This window comes from Schistocerca serialis, chromosome 7 (genome assembly GCF_023864345.2).
Source record: "Schistocerca serialis cubense isolate TAMUIC-IGC-003099 chromosome 7, iqSchSeri2.2, whole genome shotgun sequence".
Taxonomy (NCBI): Eukaryota; Metazoa; Arthropoda; class Insecta; order Orthoptera; family Acrididae; genus Schistocerca; species Schistocerca serialis.
Genome location: NC_064644.1, coordinates 166,441,591 through 166,454,219, shown reverse-complemented (window position 1 = coordinate 166,454,219; position 12,629 = coordinate 166,441,591). Strand labels below are relative to the sequence as shown.

Here is a 12,629-nt window from a genome sequence, read left to right as displayed (position 1 = left end):
GAACACCTATATCTTTCCGTACGAGCTCTGATTTACATTATTTAATAGTGGTAATCGTATCTCCCTATGTAGGTCGATGTCAACAAAATATTTTCGCATTCGGAGGAGAAAGTTGGTGATTGGAATCGGTGAGAAGATTTCGTCGCAACGAAATACGTCTTTCTTTTAATGATGTCCAACCCAAACACTGTATCATTTCAGTGACACTCTCTCTCATATTTCGCGATAATACAAAACGTGCTGCTCTTCTTTGAACTTTTTCGATGTACTCTGTCAGTCCAATGTGGTAAGGATCCCACACCGCGCAACAGAATTCTAAAAGGGGACGGACAAGTGCAGTATAGGCAGTCCCCTTAGTAGAACTGTTCCATTTTCTAAGTGTCCTGCCAATAAAACTTAGTCTTTGGTTAGCTTTCCCCACAACATTTTCTATGTGTTCCTTCCAATTTAAGTTGTTCGTAATTGTAATTCCTAGGTATTTAGTTGAATTCACGGCCTTTAGATTAGACTGATTTATCGTGTAACCGAAGTTTAACGAATTCCTTTAGGGATTTATGTAGATGACCCCACACTTTTCGTTATTTAGGGCCAAGCCAATTTTCGCACCATTCAGATATCTTTTCTAAATAATTTTGCAATTAGTTTTGATATTCTGATGACTTTATTATTTGATAAACGACAGCGTCATCTGCAAACAACCGAAGACGGCTGCTCAGATTGTCTCCCAAATCGTTTATGTAGATAAGGAACAGCAAAGGACCTATAACACTACCTTGGGGAACGCCATAAATCACATCTGTTTTACTCGATGACCTTCCGTATTGCACTTGAAGTGGGTGCTGCACATACCAGGGTGTGGCTAGTACTCCACGAACAACAATTACAACCATATCACCCACGACGAGTCCATGCAGTGCTGTGACTGACTTTGCACCGAGGGTCGCATTTTATCAGTGCTTGCTCTAACAATGGACTGATCGACCATCTTTCTTTCAAATCGTGCTGTTCATTGACGAGGCCTCCTTTGATCGTGATAGTATTTCCAACATCAGAAAGAGGAAAACCCTCACCCTGTAGTCGGGTCACACCATCAAGTACGTTTTGTTGTGAATATCTGGGCCGGAATTGTAGGCGACAGTCTCTGGCCATCTGAATAGTCACTTGTACTTGAGGATCGTGCGAAGAGTTCTACCTAAATTGTTGGAGAACGTACCTTTCGCTGTTCGTGAGAGGCTGTGGATAAAACATGACGGGTGCATCACTTCACTTCAGAGTGGATGTCCGCAACCATCTCAGTGCTGTATTTCCTGGTCGCTACATTGGAATGGGAGGTCCTATTCCATAGCCTCCGACGTCACCTGACCTGAATCCCCTTGATTATTTCCTATAGGGATATCTAAAGTCACTGGTGTATGAGACCCCAGTGAGTACAGAGATGGAACTAGTTGCCAGAATTGTAGCTGCCTATGATGTGATTCGAAACACACCAAGGATATTTGCCAGTGTGCATCAGAATATTGTTCGCCGATGTCACGCTTGCACTGAGGTTGATGGCCGTCAGTTTCAGCAAATTTTGTAAGATGCAGTACAAATGGTACGTTCATTGTGTCAGTTATAGTATTTGCAGTTAATTGTAACTAATGTTAAAAAAGAAGTACACGGAAATATGGTCTTATTCCTATTATTTTCTTAAGCTGCCAACGGCCTTGTCGCAGTGGTAGCACCGGTTCCCGTCAGATCACCGAAGTTAAGCGCTGTCGGTCTGGGCTAGCACTTGGATGGGTGACCAACCGGTCTGCCGAGCGCCGTTGGTAAGCGTAGTGCACTCAGACCTTATGAGGCAAACTGACGAGCTACTTGACTGAGAAGTAGCGGCTCCGTCTCGGAAACTGACATACGGCCGGGAGAGCGGTGTCCTGACCACATGCCCCTCCATATTGCATCCAGTGACGCCTATGCGCTGATGATGACACGGCGGCCGGTGGGTATCGTTGGGCCTACATGGTCTGTTCGGGAGGAGTTTAGTTTAGTTTTAGTTTTATCTCCTTAAGCTAGCTTCTCCGATCCCAGGTCCTCTACCTCAAATTGTTCAGTGGAGCATCCTCTACGTCCTGTTAAATGTTTGCGCGCTCTTACTGAAACACCCTGCATCAGCGGAAAAACGTGCCAGCCCCTGCAGTCTGTGATTACCCATTACAACGATGGCGAAGACAGCAATCGAAAACTCGTGTGTTTTATTCGAAATGACGCGACTTGAAGATCGCAAAGATAATGTTCAGGCATGCCGTAGCGAAAACTCTGTGTACACATTATACGTCTTACCATCGCATGATCTATAGTTGATGAAACTGCGGACCAGCCAGGCCAGTAAGGGCAAGGGGTCGTGCTATGAATTGCTGTGTGGGTCTATGATTACGCTGATGGAATATGGCATTTCGTCATGAAGGGTATGACAAGAGGGGTTACCTTCTTGCCACATATTGGCGAGCATTCAACCGTCCTGCAACAAATAGCAAAATTGTCCCGATGCCATGTCTAGCCCACTCCATCATTCTCTCAGAGAAGTATGAGTCATTGCTTTCCGTGGTCTTCCACCAGGTGGTCGACGGGCACATCTGGCCTTTACAAACGGAAATGAGAGGCATCACTGAACACATCAGAATGCCACTGGATGTCGCAAGTGACTAAACGTACGCCGCGAAGGTCTCTGTTTCCTGTGGTACGCTGCCAGCGGTGAACGACGCATAGCAACACGAGAGTTCAACCCAGTTTCCAGTAAAATGTCCCCGACAGTTCATGGCAACACTGTGGCATTAACTTGTGCCCCCAGTTCAGCTGTTGCCATTTGTCTATTCCTTAGAGTCACTCGAACAATCCAGCGACCATCTTGTATTGTAATCCTTCTGGAGTAATTGTGCCTACTCGTCCTGCTGCACTGTAATCGTGACTCCATCTTGTCGCCGTTCGTGCTCAAATCACTACGATGTGTTGCTGCGATTCTCTCATGTCCCTGATGCCAACGACTAGATCTGTGTCAAACGCCGAAAGACAGTGATAAGCTGCACGTGCGCGTCCTGTGGAGTGCTACATCGCGATATCCATCTGAAAAGTTCCAATAACATGACACAACCTCTCTAGCCGTCAAGTAGTAACACCAGTCTTCATCAGTAGGAGTGGTTTTTTTCTGTAGGGAAGAACTGAAAATAAATCCATGTAAAGATAAAATTTTAACCAACATAAGTCACGCATGGAAAATAAGGCTTATCAGTTTTGTCGCGTTCAATCAAAGTGTTCCTGGTACAACACATTGTCAGTGTATTCTTTGAATTTCGCCCGGATTAAAATTTGTCACTTACGTGTCCAATTTTTTTCACGATTTCGAGGACGCTACGATTTATAGCTTCAAGAAATGTTTGAAATATAGCAGATTACACATATCTGTATTTATCACTTTATTACCAAACCAGTTTTAGTGATAAACGGGCCATATTCAGGTATATTCTGACGTCATAATCAAATGTATGACAACCCATAACCAGTATCAAGCAAAATGTCAAACAAATTGTCAGTTAAGCAATAAATCTGAAGCGCGTATAGCACGCAGGAGGTATGTGGCGAAGTACGTGACAAGTACACGGAAAATTTTGCTGAAATCTTAACGACCTCAGGTTAACTAGATTCCCTTTTCATGTTAGCAGTGTATGAATCAAAAACTAAATATTTCAATTCTCGCGATGTTTTAGTGTGTTACATTTTCCAGTATATTATACCCCCTTCTCAATTTTAAGCACAATAATATTATGCACTTTCATGCCTTTTTACCCTTCTTATTCGTTTTTCTGTCATACCTTATTTTCAACTATGATAATCTTAATAAAGTGTAAGCCAGTATTTGCATGAATATATGATATGAATTCGCTCGAACTGTTCAGAATGTTTTTCAAACCGATCGCAAACAAGTGTGGTCGGTGACTGTCCCATTGTGATCCACAGATATTCCATCGTTGTTTGGGAACATGACGTCCACGAATGGGTGGAGATGGTCTCCAGGTAGCCGAACATAACCATTCCCATTCAGTGATCGGTTCAGCTGGACTAGAGGCTCCAGTGCATTCCACGTAACCACCGCTGATGGCACGTTTAAGAGAAGAATTCCCCAGGGGTCAGTGCTGGGACCACTACCGTTTCTTATACACTCCTAGAAATGGAAAAAAGAACACATTGACACCGGTGTGTCAGACCCACCATACTTGCTCCGGACACTGCGAGAGGGCTGTACAAGCAATGATCACACGCACGGCACAGCGGACACACCAGGAACCGCGGTGTTGGCCGTCGAATGGCGCTAGCTGCGCAGCATTTGTGCACCGCCGCCGTCAGTGTCAGCCAGTTTGCCGTGGCATACGGAGCTCCATCGCAGTCTTTTAACACTGGTAGCATGCCGCGACAGCGTGGACGTGAACCGTATGTGCAGTTGACGGACTTTGAGCGAGGGCGTATAGTGGGCATGCGGGAGGCCGGGTAGACGTACCGCCGAATTGCTCAACACGTGGGGCGTGAGGTCTCCACAGTACATCGATGTTGTCGCCAGTGGTCGGCGGAAGGTGCACGTGCCCATCGACCTGGGAGCGGACCGCAGCGACGCACGGATGCACGCCAAGACCGTAGGATCCTACGCAGTGCCGTAGGGGACCGCACCGCCACTTCCCAGCAAATTAGGGACACTGTTGCTCCTGGGGTATCGGCGAGGACCATTCGCAACCGTCTCCATGAAGCTGGGCTACGGTCCCGCACACCGTTAGGCCGTCTTCCGCTCACGCCCCAACATCGTGCAGCCCGCCTCCAGTGGTGTCGCGACAGGCGTGAATGGAGGGACGAATGGAGACGTGTCGTCTTCAGCGATGAGAGTCGCTTCTGCCTTGGTGCCAATGATGGTCGTATGCGTGTTTGGCGCCGTGCAGGTGAGCGCCACAATCAGGACTGCATACGACCGAGGCACACAGGGCCAACACCCGGCATCATGGTGTGGGGAGCGATCTCTTACACTGGCCGTACACCACTGGTGATCGTCGAGGGGACACTGAATAGTGCACGGTACATCCAAACCGTCATCGAACCCATCGTTCTACCATTCCTAGACCGGCAAGGGAACTTGCTGTTCCAACAGGACAATGCACGTCCGCATGTATCCCGTGCCACCCAACGTGCTCTAGAAGATGTAAGTCAACTACCCTGGCCAGCAAGATCCCCGGATCTGTCCCCCATTGAGCATGTTTGGGACTGGATGAAGCGTCGTCTCACGCGGTCTGCACGTCCAGCACGAACGCTGGTCCAACTGAGGCGCCAGGTGGAAATGGCATGGCAAGCCGTTCCACAGGACTACATCCAGCATCTCTACGATCGTCTCCATGGGAGAATAGCAGCCTGCATTGCTGCGAAAGGTGGATATACACTGTACTAGTGCCGACATTGTGCATGCTCTGTTGCCTGTGTCTATGTGCCTGTGGTTCTGTCAGTGTGATCATGTGATGTATCTGACCCCAGGAATGTGTCAATAAAGTTTCCCCTTCCTGGGACAATGAATTCACGGTGTTCTTATTTCAATTTCCAGGAGTGTACATATACGTGATATGGCTTCTAATAAGAGAGGTGATTTTAAAATATGTGTTTGCTGATGGCACTGGCCTGGTAGTGGAGGTCACACACAATTATGGAGCCACGACCAGCCTGCACAGTGCCTTGTTGACAGCTTGGGTCCATGACTTCGTGGGATCTACACCACACTCGAACCCTACCGTCAGCTCTCCCCAACTAAGCCGGGACTCATCTGACCAGGCTACGATTTTCCAGTCATCTCAGGTCCAGCCGATATGGTCACGAGCCCAAGAGAGACGTTGCTGGCGATGTCGTGCTGTTAGTAAAGGCACTCACGTCGGTCGTCTGGTGCCACAGCCCATTAACGTCAAATTTCCCATCACTGTCGTAATGGATACGTTCGATGTACGTCCCGTATTAATTTCTGCGGTTATTTCACGTGTTGTGACTTGTCTCTAAGCACTGAAAAAATGGTAGAAGTGGCTCTCAGCACTATGGGACTTAACTTCTGAGGTCATCAGTCCCCTAGAACTTAGAACTACTTAAACCTAACTTACATAAGGACATCACACATATCCATGCCTGAGGCAGGATTCGAACCTGCGACCGTAGCGCTCGCGTGGTTCCAGACTGTAGCGCCTAGAACCGCTCGGCCACCACGGCCGGCAAGCACTAACAATTCTACCCAAACGCCACTGCTCTCGGTCATTAAGCCAAGGCCGTCGGCCACTGCTTTGGCCGCGGTGAGAGGTAATGCCTGAAATTTCGTATGCTCGGGCCACTCTTGACACAGTGGATCTCGGAATATTGACTTCCTCAACGATTTATGAAACTCAATTTCCCACGTGTCTAGCTCCAACTACCACACCGCAGTTAAAAGACAGTTAACTCCCGTTGTGCGACCATAATCAAGGCGGAAGCCATTTCAGATGATTCAGCTGAGTGCAAGTAACAGCTCCTCCAGTGCACTGCCCCTTTGTACGTTGTGTACGCGATACTACCACCATACGTGCATACTGCTACCCCATGACTTCTATTGTTCAGTGGATAGATGAACTAGACTTTCCTAGAATTCCACCATTACGACTGACGTCTATCATTCGCCTTTCCTACTACCGATCTTGCGTGCTCGTTCCATTTCATATCGCTTTGCAGCATCTCGCCTAGATATTTAATCGACGTGATTTTGTCGAGGGACACGATATTAATGCTGTGTTCGAACATTACAGGATTGTTTGACCTACTCATCTGCATTAACTTACACACTTCTACATTTAGAACAAGCTTCTATTCATCACACCAAATAGATATTCTAAGTAATCTTGTATCCGTGCACAATTACTCAACGACGTTACTTCCGTACACTAAATCATCAGCAAAGAAGATCCGTAGTTATTGCTTACCCCATGCATCAAATCAGTTATGTATGTAAAGAACAAAAGCTTTCTTATAACATTCCCCTGGAGCGCTCCTGACGATACTTTTGCCTCTGATGATATTATAAGGTATTTGTATCATAAGACCGATGAAAAAATTGAAAATAAAAGTTTTTGGTCCCTAACAACTAACATGAAACGGAAATCTAATTAACAGGTCAATGAATTGACATACTTGTATGTGACATAATGCTTGATGTTGGTTATGGGTTCTCGTATATCTGATTATGAAGTCACAACATACGTGACTGCAAATGGTCACATAATGAAGTGAAAAATACAGCTGTGTGCAAACCATGATTTTTCAGGGATAGTTGTCATTCTGCATGGCAGTTGTTCAGTGAATTTGGTGAGCACGTTATGAGAGATCTTCTTGAAGACTGGTATGACGCGATCGTTGAACATGGCAGGCAAACTTAACAGTCTCAAGTGTGTAGATGGCGAGCTGATAACTGCAACAGGCGACCATCGATTGAAAAATATCATGCGAAGGTTGGCTCAACGAAGGAGAGAACATGGTCATGAAATAAACAATAGAGAGACCAAAGTGGTACATCTTAACGACAATAGACCCGACATGACTAGAATTGCTGACTTCGAGGTCGTCAGTCGCTTCGAGTATTTGGGATTTGTTGCCACATACTAGAGATTGAGAGCACGAGATCCGTAGGCGCATTTCGACTGCGAGAAATTCTGCAGCAAAACTTTCTCGCGCCGGCCAGAGTGGCCGAGAGGTTCTAGGCGCTACAGTCTGGAACCGCACGACCGCTACGGTCGCAGGTTCGAATCCTGCCTCGGGCATGGATGTGTGTGATGTCCTTCGGTTAGTTAGGTTTAAGTAGTTCTCAGTTCTAGGGAACTGATGACCTCAGAAGTAAAGTCCCATAGTGCTCAGAGCCATTTGAACCATTTTTTGAACTTTCTCGCCTCTGGAAGGATTCCTCCATCACTGCCAAGACAAAGCTCACCCTCGTCCGAACTCTTAATCTTCACCTTCCTGACCTGTGCAGCAGAAACTTGGACGATGAAGACGGTTGTTCGTCGCAGGATTGATGGTCTGGAAATATGGTGCTATAGAGGATTACTTATACACTCCTGGAAATGGAAAAAAGAACACATTGACACCGGTGTGTCAGACCCACCATACTTGCTCCGGACACTGCGAGAGGGCTGTACAAGCAATGATCACACGCACGGCACTGCGGACACACCAGGAACCGCGGTGTTGGCCGTTGAATGGCGCTAGCTGCGCAGCATTTGTGCACCGCCGCCGTCAGTGTCAGCCAGTTTGCCGTGGCATACGGAGCTCCATCGCAGTCTTTAACACTGGTAGCATGCCGCGACAGCGTGGACGTGAACCGTATGTGCAGTTGACGGACTTTGAGCGAGGGCGTATAGTGGGCATGCGGGAGGCCGGGTGGACGTACCGCCGAATTGCTCAACACGTGGGGCGTGAGGTCTCCACAGTACATCGATGTTGTCGCCAGTGGTCGGCGGAAGGTGCACGTGCCCGTCGACCTGGGACCGGACCGCAGCGACGCACGGATGCACGCCAAGACCGTAGTATCCTACGCAGTGCCGTAGGGGACCGCACCGCCACTTCCCAGCAAATTAGGGACACTGTTGCTCCTGGGGTATCGGCGAGGACCATTCGCAACCGTCTCCATGAAGCTGGGCTACAGTCCCGCACACCGTTAGGCCGTCTTCCGCTCACGCCCCAACATCGTGCAGCCCGCCTCCAGTGGTGTCGTGACAGGCGTGAATGGAGGGACGAATGGAGACGTGTCGTCTTCAGCGATGAGAGTCGCTTCTGCCTTGGTGCCAATGATGGTCGTATGCGTGTTTGGCGCCGTGCAGGTGAGCGCCACAATCAGGACTGCATACGACCGAGGCACACAGGGCCAACACCCGGCATCATGGTGTGGGGAGCGATCTCCTACACTGGCCGTACACCACTGGTGATCGTCGAGGGGACACTGAATAGTGCACGGTACATCCAAGCCGTCATCGAACTCATCGTTCTACCATTCTTAGACCGGCAAGGGAACTTGCTGTTCCAACAGGACAATGCACGTCCGCATGTATCCCGTGCCACCCAACGTGCTCTAGAAGGTGTAAGTCAACTACCCTGGCCAGCAAGATCTCCGGATCTGTCCCCCATTGAGCATGTTTGGGACTGGATGAAGCGTCGTCTCACGCGGTCTGCACGTCCAGCACGAACGCTGGTCCAACTGAGGCGCCAGGTGGAAATGGCATGGCAAGCCGTTCCACAGGACTACTTCCAGCATCTCTACGATCGTCTCCATGGGAGAATAGCAGCCTGCATTGCTGCGAAAGGTGGATATACACTGTACTAGTGCCGACATTGTGCATGCTCTGTTGCCTGTGTCTATGTACCTGTGGTTCTGTCAGTGTGATCATGTGATGTATCTGACCCCAGGAATGTGTCAATAAAGTTTCCCCTTCCTGGGACAATGAATTCACGGTGTTCTTATTTCAATTTCTAGGAGTGTATTTTGGTCACATTGAAAGTCATCCGTTTAAATTTATTTTCGTGGACGTATGTCTGTAATGTTGCTTGCGTTTTTAATGTTAAATTGTTGTTAGATACTAAACTTTGAGCTTCCTGTTTGGAATACTGCGCTTACCGGCTGATAGCTTCTGTAACTGTACTGCTGGAGACAAATATCAACTGCGAGAATGCATGGAGAAATCTAGCTGCGATAATTCTAGAAAATTATGCCCTGTCTGAAACTTGTTGTTATCACAAACTCTGACAATGAACTTTGATGAAAAACTGATTACTCTGAAACTAGATCACTGTGAAATTTAATTAAATGCCTTGCAAACTGCTCACCTAGCTAAGCGCGTCTCGATAACAGAGCTGCTAACTCTGACTACTGAGATCTGCATAGGTGCGATGCGTTCTCTAAAAACGTTGCTATTACTCTTCATTCATAGTTTTTGATAATGGTTCTAAGTAAACTGAAAATTAATTGACTCTTTGGGTGTTAAAAATGACTCTGGGTTAAATGAACTCAATAGCAATCTCGTATCATTTGACGTAAAACATTTAAAGAAATTTCACTAGTAGTTAAGCTTCTTTTAAATCACTATTGATCTTACAATGATCGATAAATCCTAACAAAAAACGAAGAGCAAAAACATTCCTGATCTGGATGTCTGACGAATTAAGAATACTGCATTATCAAACCGCTGCTGCAAATGAAACAAACTTAATCATTACATGTAATACATTCTTCACAAAGAGTATAATAGTACCCCCGTAAAAATCAATTCTTTCTCTCTCCACAATAAACATTCTATCTATTATAATATTCCCAAAAATCTCCTTTGTTTGCTGGTACTAAACCAAAACTCGATTGTTCACGTATAACACCAAAGCTGAACTATCTTTCTCCTCTCCTCTCCCCGCTACCAACAGATAAATCTGGCGCGCATCTTCGCAGAGCAAAGATCACCTCGAACTCATCTCTCTGCATCGCAGTGTCACTGCAGAGACTGCTCGCGCATATCTAAGTAATTAAAACTGTACGAGGGTGATTCCAGACATCCAATTCCTACGAAACTTTACACACTCACCTTTCAACATTCCCAGAAGGCAGAGGCAACTGAAAGAAGGATGATAGAGGGAAAAAGTCAACGGCCGAGGACCTAGAGGACACGCACTATTACGGTCGATAGACAAATGAAAAGCTTGATCGGGATGGGCTTGCAGCAAGCAAGTCGCCACTCCCAAGCCAAAGCTTCGTGGAGAGAAGTCGCCAAGGGGCATACCACGTTACGCGACTACAACCTTGCGTAGGGTTAGACCAAAGAGAGAGGTTAAAGGCAGTATTGCTACTCTCATAATTACCTAAAACTCCGCAAGCCTCTCACCCAGCCGTTGCCCTTTGTCCCTATGTCATTGTCAGCCAGATAAGAGCGAGGGGGCGAGATAGCGGAGTGGGCTGGAGCTGGAAGGGTTGCCATCTGCCGCAGCAGCGCAGTGGGCAGTCAGCTGTTGCTGGCTTTCAATGTGCCCGCAGCTTCTGGTCGCCACCAGATGGCGCGCACCGGTTATCCCTCTCCAGCGGGGCCATTCTTTTCGCTATGAATGCTGACACAATATTCAGAGTTCCAATATCTGCTTGTTGTGACGCGTCGTTAAACGTTCAAACGGAAAGTAATTCAGATCTTTTGTTTGTCACGTGCCTTGCAGTATGGGGTTTCATCCATCTGCTAGTATGCAGATTGTGATCGCTATTCGCCGGCTTTTTTGGTTTTAGAATGTTCTCTTCAATCTGTAGGGAGTGAGTTACTTCCTTATTGGAGACCCTCTGTGGTCTAAGCTTTCTGGGCAGCACGAAATACGATGCACTGTCATAAAGTCTTAATTGTCACGTTGAAAAAATCGAATTACGTAACAAAATTTTTGTTCACTTGCAGTTACGAGTCTGCAGTCATGGTAAACATCGGTAAAATGGAGTATCGTAGAACAATTCGTTTTCTGCAACTAAAGAGAACTGTAAAAATTGACATACAGGGTATAAAAAAAGTTATGACCAAACTTTCAGGAAACATTTCTCACACATGGAGGAAAAAATATGTTACATAGACTTCGGTCCGGAAACGCTTTATTTCCATGTCACAGCTCATTTTATACTTATCGTCAGAATCACGTTAATGACGGGAGGCATTCAGAAACAGATCGTATCAGAATTACACTAGACGTTTTCTTAAATATTCAAAATACCCATTTGGTTTCGTTTGGTTGGATTGAAAACTAAGTTTTAATTTCGCTAAGTCTTCCTCAGAAAAGCTCACGGGGCTTGGAACTGGCTATGAATACCTGTGTTCGTTACATCTGTGATGTTCGATTCTTTGATCACATTTGACCATCATATGCACAGCTATCCTGGCTGTATGCAGACAAGTGCTGGCATTTCTATAGCCCCTGTCTTCTCTACTGTCTTATCAGCTTACACGTTCCCCATACCTCTCCACGATCTTAACACTCTTGTCTGAACAACATGGCAGAAACACCCATTCTCGTCAGAGTATAATCCTTTTGTCCCACTCCATCTTTCAGTCACTTTCTTGAAGTCCTCAGTAGCAGGAATCCCACTGTGGAATAATTTCTCGCAGCGTATTTGAGAACCGAATAACGTCTCCAGCCGCAGAAGACAGATAATGACGTATCTGATAAAGCAACAATAATGGTTACCACCCTGTACGCATACGCACTAGTTACCTCTGTACATCCCTCTTTCCAAGCAGGTCTTCCTCATTTACCAGTATTCTTAGCTGGTTCAGTCTCGTTAACCTTCCTTGCCCCAGACCTCGCAATATCAGAAAACACCTGTTTTGCATAAATATGAATTTTTTATACCTGCCACTATCATTATTATTAATATTTACAACATTATTGGCAATGTTACTGTCATTAATACTCTTATTATTATTATCATTATCACTGTTAGTGGCAGCAGTAGTACAAGTATTTGCCAGAATTAATTTTATTACTTCATAGTATTACTTACTCACATTGTCACTGTACACGCCCAAATCATTTTAGTACTATTTGTCATATTAAAA

The 12,629-nt window shown here is 46.3% G+C and overlaps 1 pseudogene; it reads left to right on the top strand.

Annotated features, from left to right (window-relative positions):
* Positions 1–1,696: 1,696 nt before the first annotated feature.
* Positions 1,697–1,814, top strand: LOC126413407 (5S ribosomal RNA; annotated as a pseudogene).
* The last annotated feature ends 10,815 nt before the right edge of the window (positions 1,815–12,629 follow it).